This window comes from Cervus canadensis, chromosome X (genome assembly GCF_019320065.1).
Source record: "Cervus canadensis isolate Bull #8, Minnesota chromosome X, ASM1932006v1, whole genome shotgun sequence".
NCBI classification, from domain to species: Eukaryota; Metazoa; Chordata; class Mammalia; order Artiodactyla; family Cervidae; genus Cervus; species Cervus canadensis.
In genome coordinates, this window is record NC_057419.1 from 120,724,979 (window position 1) to 120,735,729 (window position 10,751).

Here is a 10,751-nt window from a genome sequence, read left to right on the forward strand (position 1 = left end):
TCTTTCAGAATTTTATACAGTTTGTTGTGATCCACAGAGTTGAAGGCTTTGGCGTAGTCAATAAAGCTGAAATAGATGTTTTCCTGGAACTCTCTTGGTTTTTCAATGATCCAGCAGATATTGGCAATTTGATCTCTGGTTCCTCTGCCTTTTCTAAAACCAGCTTGAACATCTGGAAGTTCACGGTTCACGTATTGTTGAAGCCTGGCTTGGAGAATTTTGAGCATTACTTTACTAGTGTGTGAGATGAGTGCAATTGTGCAGTAGTTTGAGCATTCTTTGGCATTGCCTTTCTTAGGGATTGGAATGAAAACGGACCTTTTCCAGTCCTGTGGCCACTGCTGAGTTTTCCAAATTTGCTGGCATATTGAGTGCAGCACTTTCACAGCATCATTTTTCAGGATTTGAAATAGCTCAACTGGAATGAATGAGATTAGCCACTGTATAAAAGAGATCCAGAGAATAATCTCAACCCTTCCACTATGTGAGGATACAGCAACAGAAATCCATCTATCAACTAAGAAATGGCCCCCACTGGACATCAAATCTGCTGGTGTCTTGAACTTGGACTTCCAAGCCTTCAGCACTGTGAGAAAGGGCACTCATTCTATGTTAATTTTCTGATAGCTTCCTGAATAGCTTAAGATAATGCCTTAGGACCCTCGTCTGCACAGTGGCTGTAGTGATAGCAGTTGTTTCCAAGAGGTATGATGAGAATTAAAATATTTAATCCATTTAAATTTTTATCATGGTACCTGATAAGCTTTCTGAAAACTATTTTTATAAAGTTTGAACTATGATATAAGTAGTTACTTTCATACAAGTAATTTCCTTTATCTGTTTGTGATAAGGAAATAGAAACAGGTTATTTGACCTACTAAAGATTTCAACAGTTAAATAAAGAAAAAATTCTAAATTTACCTTTTTTAAAGCATTGTGCATCATTTTTGAGCCAGAGAATTAGAAAACTGTTCACAGGAAAGGCCGTTGTTATGCTTGTCAGAATTATGTGAATAATTGCACTATATTTTTACTTAAATTTGTCCACAGAGAGAAAGATCTTGTCATTCTTGAGTGCATCAGTAGAGTTCAGTCACTCAGTAGTGTTTGAGTCGTTTCAACCGCATGGACTGCATCATGCCACGCTTTCCTGTGCATCACCAACTCCCAGAGCTTGCTCAAACTCATGTGATTGAGTCAGTGATGCCATCCAACCATCTCATCCTCTGTCGTCCCCTTCTCCTCCTGCCTTCAATCTTTCCCAGCATCAGGATCCTTTCCAATGACTCAGTTCCTCGCATCAGGTGGCCAAACTATTGGAACTTCAGCATCAGTCTTTCCAATGAATATCCAGGACTGATTTCCTTTAGGATGAACTGGTTGGATCTCCTTGCAGTTCAGAGAACTCTCAAGAGTCTTCTCCAACACCACAGTTCAAAAGCATCAGTTCTTCGGTGCTCAGCTTTCTTTATGATCCAGTTCTCACATCCATACATGACTACTGGAAAAACCATAGCTTTGACTAGACGGACCTTTGTTGGCAAAGTAATGTCTCTGCTTTTTAGTATGCTGTCTAGGTTGGTCATAGCTTTTCTTCCAAGGAGCAAATGTCTTTTAATTTCATGGCTGCAGTTATCATCTGCAGTTATTTTGGAGCCCCCAAAAATAAACTCTCTCACTGTTTTCATTGTTTCCCCATCTATTTGCCATGAAGTAATGGGACCAGATGCCATGATGTTAGTTTTTTGAATGTTGAGTTTTAAGCCACATTTTTCACTCTCCTCTTTCACTTTCATCAAGAGTCTCTTTAGTTCCTCTGTGCTTTCTGCCATAAGTGTGGTGTCATCTGCATATCTGAGGTTATTGATATTTCTCCCTGCAGTTTTGATTCCAGCTTGGGCTTCATCCAGTCTGGCATTTTGCATGATGTATTCTGCATACATAACAATTATTTGAAAAATACTATTCGTTTGTCATTTTTCCTTCATTGGAAGCACTCTTTTAATTCTGGCAGCCGTCCATACAATCAAACTTTTGCCTGTTACCTCTTTCCTTTTAAGAATTGACAGGTCTTGTTCAGTCTCCTAAAATCAAACATAAAGGATAACATTTGAAACAGGATAATATCTGAGAAAAATTTAAAAATAGAAGACTGGAAGACTGATTGAAATAAGTTAAAAAACAGAAGACCTGTGTTGTCTGAAATGAAAGGGAAAATAAGAGAAATAAATGTAGTATAAAGCATGGAGACAAGAGTAAATTGAAAAAGAAGAAAAAAAGGAGAATATATTATATATAGAGAGATAAAATACTCTTTGTTGTTATTTGCAAAACAGGACTATTTACTTACCTATGCAAAAAAAAAAAAAAAGAATAGTAATGGAGGCTATTTCCTCTAAATTTATTTTTAATAGTTTTCAATTTTGACAGTAAAATTAAATATATAAAATACTAAACAAAATGTTAAAATGCAAATTAATATAAGTATCTGACGGGTGTCCAATTTTTAAGGTCCTTATATTGATATTCTGTTATATTATCTCTGACCAGTCACTGGAACTTATTTTTTTACAGTTGTTAGATATCACTGTGGGGAATGTAGGGATGAATTCTGAAAGATACTTAGAGATTTCCAATGGGGATTCATCAGTCTGAAAGTAGCTGGTCAGAAGATGTAAAAAAATGACTTGCAACAGAGTGAACACAGGCCTTGAAAATGATGCTATTTCAGAGCGCAAGCAAAACCTAGACAGATCTATGGAAACGTAAGCTTCCCAGAAATAGTGGGAAGGGGAAGTTGGTAAAAAATTTAGACTTTTAGTGACATTAAAACCTTCTAAACTGTTGTGATGTTAGACATTAAAATAACCTTCATTTAGTGATCATATTGCATTTTGCTAAATTCTTTTCTTGCCATATGACCTTTACTTGTGGTGTACTCAGCCATGTCTGACTCTTTGCGACCCTATGGATTGTAGCCCACCAGACTCCTCTGTCCATGGAGATTCTCCAGGCAAGAATACTGGAGTGGGTTGCCATGCCCTCCTCCAGGTGATCTTCTCAACCCAGGGATTGAACCCAGGTTTCCCGCATTGCAAGCAGATTCTTTACCATCTGAGCCACCAGGGACACTCAATCTTTATTTAAACAATACTTTACTTTAGTTATTTTTACTATTTTTATTTTCTAGATGACAGTGCTTGTCTGTTGCCATGAAGTTAGTTAATGACACTTCCAATTGCAATGCTACCCAGTCTGCTTCCAGAGGCTTAACTCTCATTAACTCTTATAGCCTTCAAAGACCTGAGTATTCAGGTTCACGTGACTTTTATAAGAAAAAAGTCTAACAATTTTAAAACAAAATACTTGAAGTCCAGGACCCATGACTTACAAAGCACCATCACACAGTGATGTGACAGACCTAGAAGATTATTCAAGTTGAACTTGAAAAATTGCAATTTCTTGAACCACACTGGTTAAAAATGACTACCATTGTTCAGGGTAGTAAATTAAGTGCAAAAATGTAGACTAATTGTAAAATTCCCCTAATTCTTCAACCGTCTCTGTATTCAAGCCCTTTCCATGGTCACTTTTAAGTTGCTCATTTTAAAGGGTGATGTCTGTTCTTCCACCCTTTTAATCCAAGCCATCCTCATTACTTATGACAAGGACTCTCTCAGTGACCAAATTCTAGGCCCCGTCATCATGCATGTCCTCAAGAGCCCAGTTTTAGGAAGAATCCCATCAAGCTGATTTAGCCAGAATCCCCAAACCTCAATTTTTAATCAGTGTCCTCATCCCGCACCCTTTCCCATGAGATATGCAATCACCTATTAGGTCAGTTTAGTAAGAATTGCCCTCAGTTCAGTTCAGTTTCTCAGTCGTGTCCGACTCTCTGCAACCCCATGGACTGCAGCACGCCAGGCTTCCCTGTCCATCACCAGCTCCTGGAGCTTTCTCAAACTCATGTCCATCGAGTTGGTGATTCCATCCAACCATCTCATCCTCTGTCATCCCCTTTTCCTCCTGCTTTCAATCTTTCCCAGCATCAGGACCTTTTCCAGTGAGTCAGTTCTTTGCATCTGTCCTACTCTCTTAATAATTTTCCAGCCACCAATTCCCCACCCAATATTTGCTCCTTGGCTATAAATCTTGCTGTATTTAAAGCTGAGTTCAGTATCACTCCCCTACTGCAAAACTACACTGCATTAATCTCTATACCTATCAAGATATTCCTGAATAAATTAAGCCTTACCATTTAATGGGCTTCCCTGGTGGCTCAGTGGTAAAGAATCTGCCAGCAATGCAGGAAACCTGGGTTCGAAATATCCCCTGGAGAAGGGAATGGCAACTCACTCCAGTATTCTTGCCTGGACAATCCATGGACAGAGGAGCCTGGCAGGCTACAGTCCATAGGGTCACAAAGAGATGGACACAACTGAAGCAACTAAGCAGCAGCAGCAGCTACTATTTAACAATATCACAACTAACATTTTACATGTGAGTTGACCAATAAGCAGAAGTAGAAGTGTGCCCATTCCAATCCTAGATCACATGATGCCTCAAGAACAGCTCCTCTCTCAAAAATTTGTCTTGGCTTGCCTGCTGTTAGTGTGTGAGAGACACACAGAAGGCGCATCAGTGGTACCAGTTGAATTCATTCTAAATCAGCAGAAACACCCAGCTGATTCATAGATATGAGAGCAAAAATAACTGTTTACTGATGTTTGTCACTAAGATTTTGTAAATTTTTCTTTATATGGATTATTGTACCAAGATAAGTGATGCTTTAGGAGGGAGAAGTTGTATATTGATACTAGAATCTATCTTTTGGTGGGTCTGGCATAAAATAGTTCTAGCAAACTGTATGTAAATCTTTACAAACTGTGGGTTTATTTTTTCTCTATAAGCCCTTTCATCATATTTATTTGTTTCCAACACAGAATAATTTTGTGTGTGTATATACACACAAACATATATTTCATGTACATATACATATATACATGGAATATATATGAGTTTTTTTATTTGTTTTTCCATCTATGTATGTATCAGCTATGTGTATCTACAACTTAGAACTGTATTTCTGTATTCCCCATCCCAATCCCCCCTCCCACCTCCCTCTCCACCCGATCCCTCTGGGTCTTCCCAGTGTACCAGGCCCGAGTACTTGTCTCATGCATCCAGCCTGGGCTGGTGATCTGTTTCGCCCTAGATAATATACATGTTTCGATGCTGTTCTCTTGAAACATCCCACCCTCGCCTTCTCCCACAGAGTCCAAAATTCTGTTCTGTACATCTGTGTCTCTTTTTCTGTTTTGTATATAGGGTTATTGTTACCATCTTTCTAAATTCCATATATATGCATGTAAATCCATGGCTGGTTCATGTCAATGTATGACAAAAACCACTACAATATTTTAAAGTAATTAGTCTCAAACTAATAAAAATAAATGGGGAAAAAAATAAAAATTAAAAAAGAAAGAACTGTATTTCTAATAAAGTTTTGTACAGCATTCTTACTTAATCATAGTATAAAGCCTATTCTCTTTCTCCCACAGTCACACTATTCTAACAATCATTTGTGAGTTATTTTTCCTTACTAAAAATTACATATTGTTAGAATTACAATTACACTGCTGTTTCCTTTGTTTGATTTTAAGCTATTACAGATTTTCCATGAAACTGCACAACATAATTTCCTTTCATATTTAATGGTCATACTGTTTTCCATTATACTGATATACTATAGTTTACTTAAACATTCATTGACTGATAACCATTTAGTTTGTCACAGCACTTTTCCTGCAGTGCAACCCTTCACATGCATCCTTAATACACCTGTAAAATTCAAAGGAAATGTTCATCAGAATGAAATCAGCATTTGAAATGCAGCTATAGTTTCAGTTCTACATAGATCAGTAATCACCAAAAATTTCTAGTCTAGCTATGTCAGTGGCCACAGGACTGGAAAAGGTCAGTTTTCATTCCAATCCCAAAGAAAGGTAATCCCAAAGAATGCTCAAACTACTGCACAATTGCACTCATCTCACACGCTAGTAAAGTAATGCTTAAAATTCTCCAAGCCAGGCTTCAACAATACGTGAACGTGAACTTCCAGATGTTCAAGCTGGTTTTAGAAAAGGCAGAGGATCCAGAGATCAAATTGCCAACATCTGCTGGATCATTGAAAAACCAAGAGAGTTCCAGGAAAACATCTATTTCTGCTTTACTGACTACGCCAAAGCCTTCAACTCTGTGGATCACAATAAACTGTGGAAAATTCTGAAAGAGATGGGAATACCATACAACCTGACCTACCTCTTGAGAAACCTGTATGCAGGTCAGGAAGCAACAGTTAGAACTGGACATGGACCAACAGACTGGTTCCAAATAGGAAAAGGAGTACGTCAAGGCTGTATATTGTCAGCCTGCTTATTTAACTTATATGCAGAGTACATCATGAGAAACGCTGGGCTGGAAGAAGCACAAGCTGGAATCAAGATTGCTGGGAGAAATATCAATAACCTCAGATATGCAGATGGCTCCACCCTTATGGCAGAAAGTGAAGGGGAACTAAAAAGCCTCTTGATGAAAGTGAAAGAGGAGAGTGAAAAAGTTGGCTTAAAGCTCAACATTCAGAAAACTAAGATCATGGCGTCTGGTCCCATCACTTCATGGGAAATAGATGGGGAAACAGTGGAAAAAGTGTCAGACTTTATTTTTTTGAGCTCCAAAATCACTGCAGATGGTGATTGCAGCCATGAAATTAAAAGACACTTACTCCTTGGAAGAAAAGTTATGACCACCCTAGACAGCATATTAAAAAGCAAAGACATTACTTTGCCAACAAAGGTCTGTCTGGTCAAGGCTATGATTTTTCCATTGGTCATGTATGGATGTGAGAGTTGGACTGAAGAAAGCTGAGTGCCGAAAAATCGATGCTTTTGAACTGTGGTGTTGGAGAAGACTCTTGAGAGTCCCTTGGACTGCAAGGAGATCCAACCAGTCCATCCTAAAGGAGATCAGTCCTGGGTGTTCATTGGAAGGACTGATGTTGAAGCTGAAACTCCAATACTTTGGCCACCTCATGTGAAGAGTTGACTCATTGGAAAAGACCCTGATGCTGGGAGGGACTGTGGGCAGGAGGAGAAGGGGACGACAGAGGATGAGATGTCTGGATGGCATCACCGACTCAATGGACATGAGTTTGAGTAAACTCCGGGAGTTTGTGATGGACAGGGAGGCCTGGCGTGCTGCGATTCATGGGGTCGCAAAGGGTTGGACACGACTGAGTGACTGAACTGAACTGAGCTATGTCTTCTATTATACTGCCTTATTTCTTAATTAACTGTGTGTTTTTCTTGAATTTTTATAGCTTTGTATGATCTTTTTTTAAAATTATACTTGATTTACACTATTGCGTTTCAGGTGTACAGCATAGAGATTCAACATTTTTTCTTTCTTCAGATTTGGTATTTTTAAGAGAATAGTTTTTTTTTTTTTTAGGCCACACCCTACAGTTATGCAGGATCTAGTTCCCTGACCAGGGATCAAACCCTTGCCCCTTGTATTGGGAACATAGAGTCTTAACTACTGGACTGCCAGGGAAGTTCCAATATTGATTACTTTTGCAGATTATACTCCATTAAATGTTATTACAAGATAATGGTTATAATTACTCATGCTATACAGTATATCCTTGTTATTTATCTATTTTACACATGTAATTTATTTCTGCTAATCCTACATCCCTAATTTACCTCTTCCTCCTCCCCATTTCCCTTTGGTATCCCTTCCTCTCTCCATGCAAACCCTTAAGAATTACTAACGTTTCTTCTCCCCTCATTGTTTTACCTATTATGGAATGCCATATAGCTGGAATTACATAGAATATAGTCTTTTCAGATTAACTTCTTTCATTAGCAATATGTATTAAAGATCCTTCTTGTCTTCATGATAGTTGATTTACTTTTAGTGCTGAATAATATGTTTTTGTACAAATGTACCACTGTGGTATTCTTCACTCATCCATTGAAGAACATCTTGGTAGCTTCCAACTTTTTCCAATTATGGATAAAGTTGCTCTAAATATTAACATCCAGGTAGGTATTTGTGTGGTCATAAGTTTTCAGCTCATACCACGTAGTATGATTAGTATTTTAAGAAACTGTCACACTGTCTTCCAAAGGTGCACCATTTTACATCACCACCTGCAATGAATTAGTACCATTATTATTACTATTATTATTAATTATTTTCTATTGCTACATATCCTTGCCAGCATTTGGTATTGTCAGTGTTCTGGATTTTGGATGTTCTAATAGATGCATAGTGTTATCTCACTGTTATTTAATTTTAAATTTCCTGATGACACATGTTAACCATCTTTACATATGCTAATTTATCATCTGTTTATCTTCTTTGGACACTGGACATATGTCTTTTCCACTCTTCTGCCCATTTTTAATTGAGTTTTTTGTTTTCATTTTGTTGAGTTTTAAGAGTTCTTTTTTATATTTTGCATAACATTCCATTACTAGATATGTCTTTTGAAAATAATTTCTCCCAGTCTGTGGCTTGTATTTTCATTGCCTTAACAGTGTCTTTCACAGAGAAGACATTTTAAACTTTAATGAAGTTCAGTGTAGCATTTTTTTCCCCAAAGATTTTGCTTCTTTGTTTTCAAGAATTCATTACCTCATCCAAGGCCATCTAGATTTTTTCTTATGTTATCTTCTAAGAGTGTTATAGTTTCACATTTTAAATTTAGGATTGTGATCTATTTTGAGTTAATTTTTGTGAAAGACGTAAGATCTGTGTCTCAATTCATTTTTTGAATGGTTGCATGCAGTTGTTCCATCACCGTTTGTTGAAAATTCTATTGTGTTCCCATTGTGTGGTATTTGCTCCTTTGTCAAAATTCAGTTATAGATATGATATTTCTATTCTTTTTAAATTTTTTATCCTTTATAATAAATATTCTTTCATACTAATTTTACAATCATTCTCAGAAGTTCAGAAAGGAAGAAATGAAAAGTTTATTGTGTTTTCTCATCCAGAAATGTGGAATATTTAAGTTTTTCTGATCTTGTGTCCTTAAATAAGCTGTTATAGTTTACTTCTTCAGATCATCTACCTTTTATGTCAAATCTAATCTTTGTATTGCTACTTTTTGTAATTGTGGATGATCTGTTCATATGAGTTTTTAACTGATTTTCGTGAATAGAAAAACACAATTTTTCTATATTTTAATCTTATAAACTAGCAAGTTACTTAATTTTCATAGTCTTTTTACATAGTCCTTTGGATTTTCCACTTGAAACATCATATTATCTGCAAATAAACATAATTATGTCTCTTCTCTTCCAATATTTATACATAATATTTAATTGTATTTTCTTACTGCATTTGTAAGATCTTCCAAACTAATGTTGAATAATAGTGATCATAGAGGGTACCCCTAAGTTGTTCTTAATTTTTAATGGAAATGACCTCAGAAATTCAACCTTTAGAATAAAGTTTGATTGTTTATTTTTTGTTGTGTAACCTTTATAAGTTTAAATGTGCCTTTTATATTTACTTGAGTTAGACTTATTATAGTGATGTCGGGATTGTATGAAAAGGTTTTTTGGCATTTATTTATATAATAATATATTTTATTGTAGTAATGAAATACGTTTATAAAAAATCAATGATGTTTCCAATTTTGCTACATTTTATATCATTTTTATATACATTTAAACTGTATTTTGTGTTATTTTTGATAAACATTTGAATTTTATGTTTTAATATTTCATCAAATTTTTGTCATCAACATGAATGGGTAAGGTGAATTTTTATTTTGGTTGCTATTGTGGAAGGATGAAATTCCAGTCATAGCCTCATGCTAACAGCAAAGAATGATGGACAAGATAATAACCATATTTTCTTCAACTGTATGAAAGAAAAGCAGATGCAAAAATGTCCTAATGAATTTAATTCCAGAGAGATCTGGGCCCTTCATATGGGACCAAATAGCAATGACGTCTCTTAGTCATGTAACACTCTAAATTTAGTATGATTCTAGGGGTTTGAGGGGTATAAAAGTGGTAAGTATGTCATATATAAAAAGAGTTTACAAGGTAGAGAAAATAAAAACAGTCCAAGATTTCAGTATATGCTGATATAATGGATTGGAATCAAAATGATTTTGAAACACGTGTATATTATCAAGTGTGAAACAGATCGCCAGTCCAGGTTGGAAGCATGAGACAAGTGCTCGGGGCTGGTGCACTGGGATGACCCAGAGGGATGGGATGGGGAGGGAGGTGGGAGGGGGGTTCAGGATGGGGAATACATGTAAATCCATGGCTGATTCATGTCAATGTATGGCAAAAACCACTACAATATTGTAAGGTAATTAGCCTCCTACTAATAAAAATAATTTGGAAAAAAAAAGAGTAAATTGCTTAGTCTAGCAGTTCAACCATTCTCCATCTCATACTGGGAATTTTGCTAAGTAAATTTTAATGGGAGTAAAGTGTGAAATCAAATAAACATGTTATAATATTGGGCAATTTAGTAATACTTATATTCCAGGGCCTTGCTGAAGTTGAATCTAAATTTGAGTCAAAACTGAAGTTATCACTGAACTTATTACAAACTCAAATACTGACAAGATCAAACATCAGCTTCTCAGCAGGGGAAGTTGTATGTTGGATTTAAGGGCAATGAGAGAACTCCTTAACCTCATTTAAAACCACAAGGAA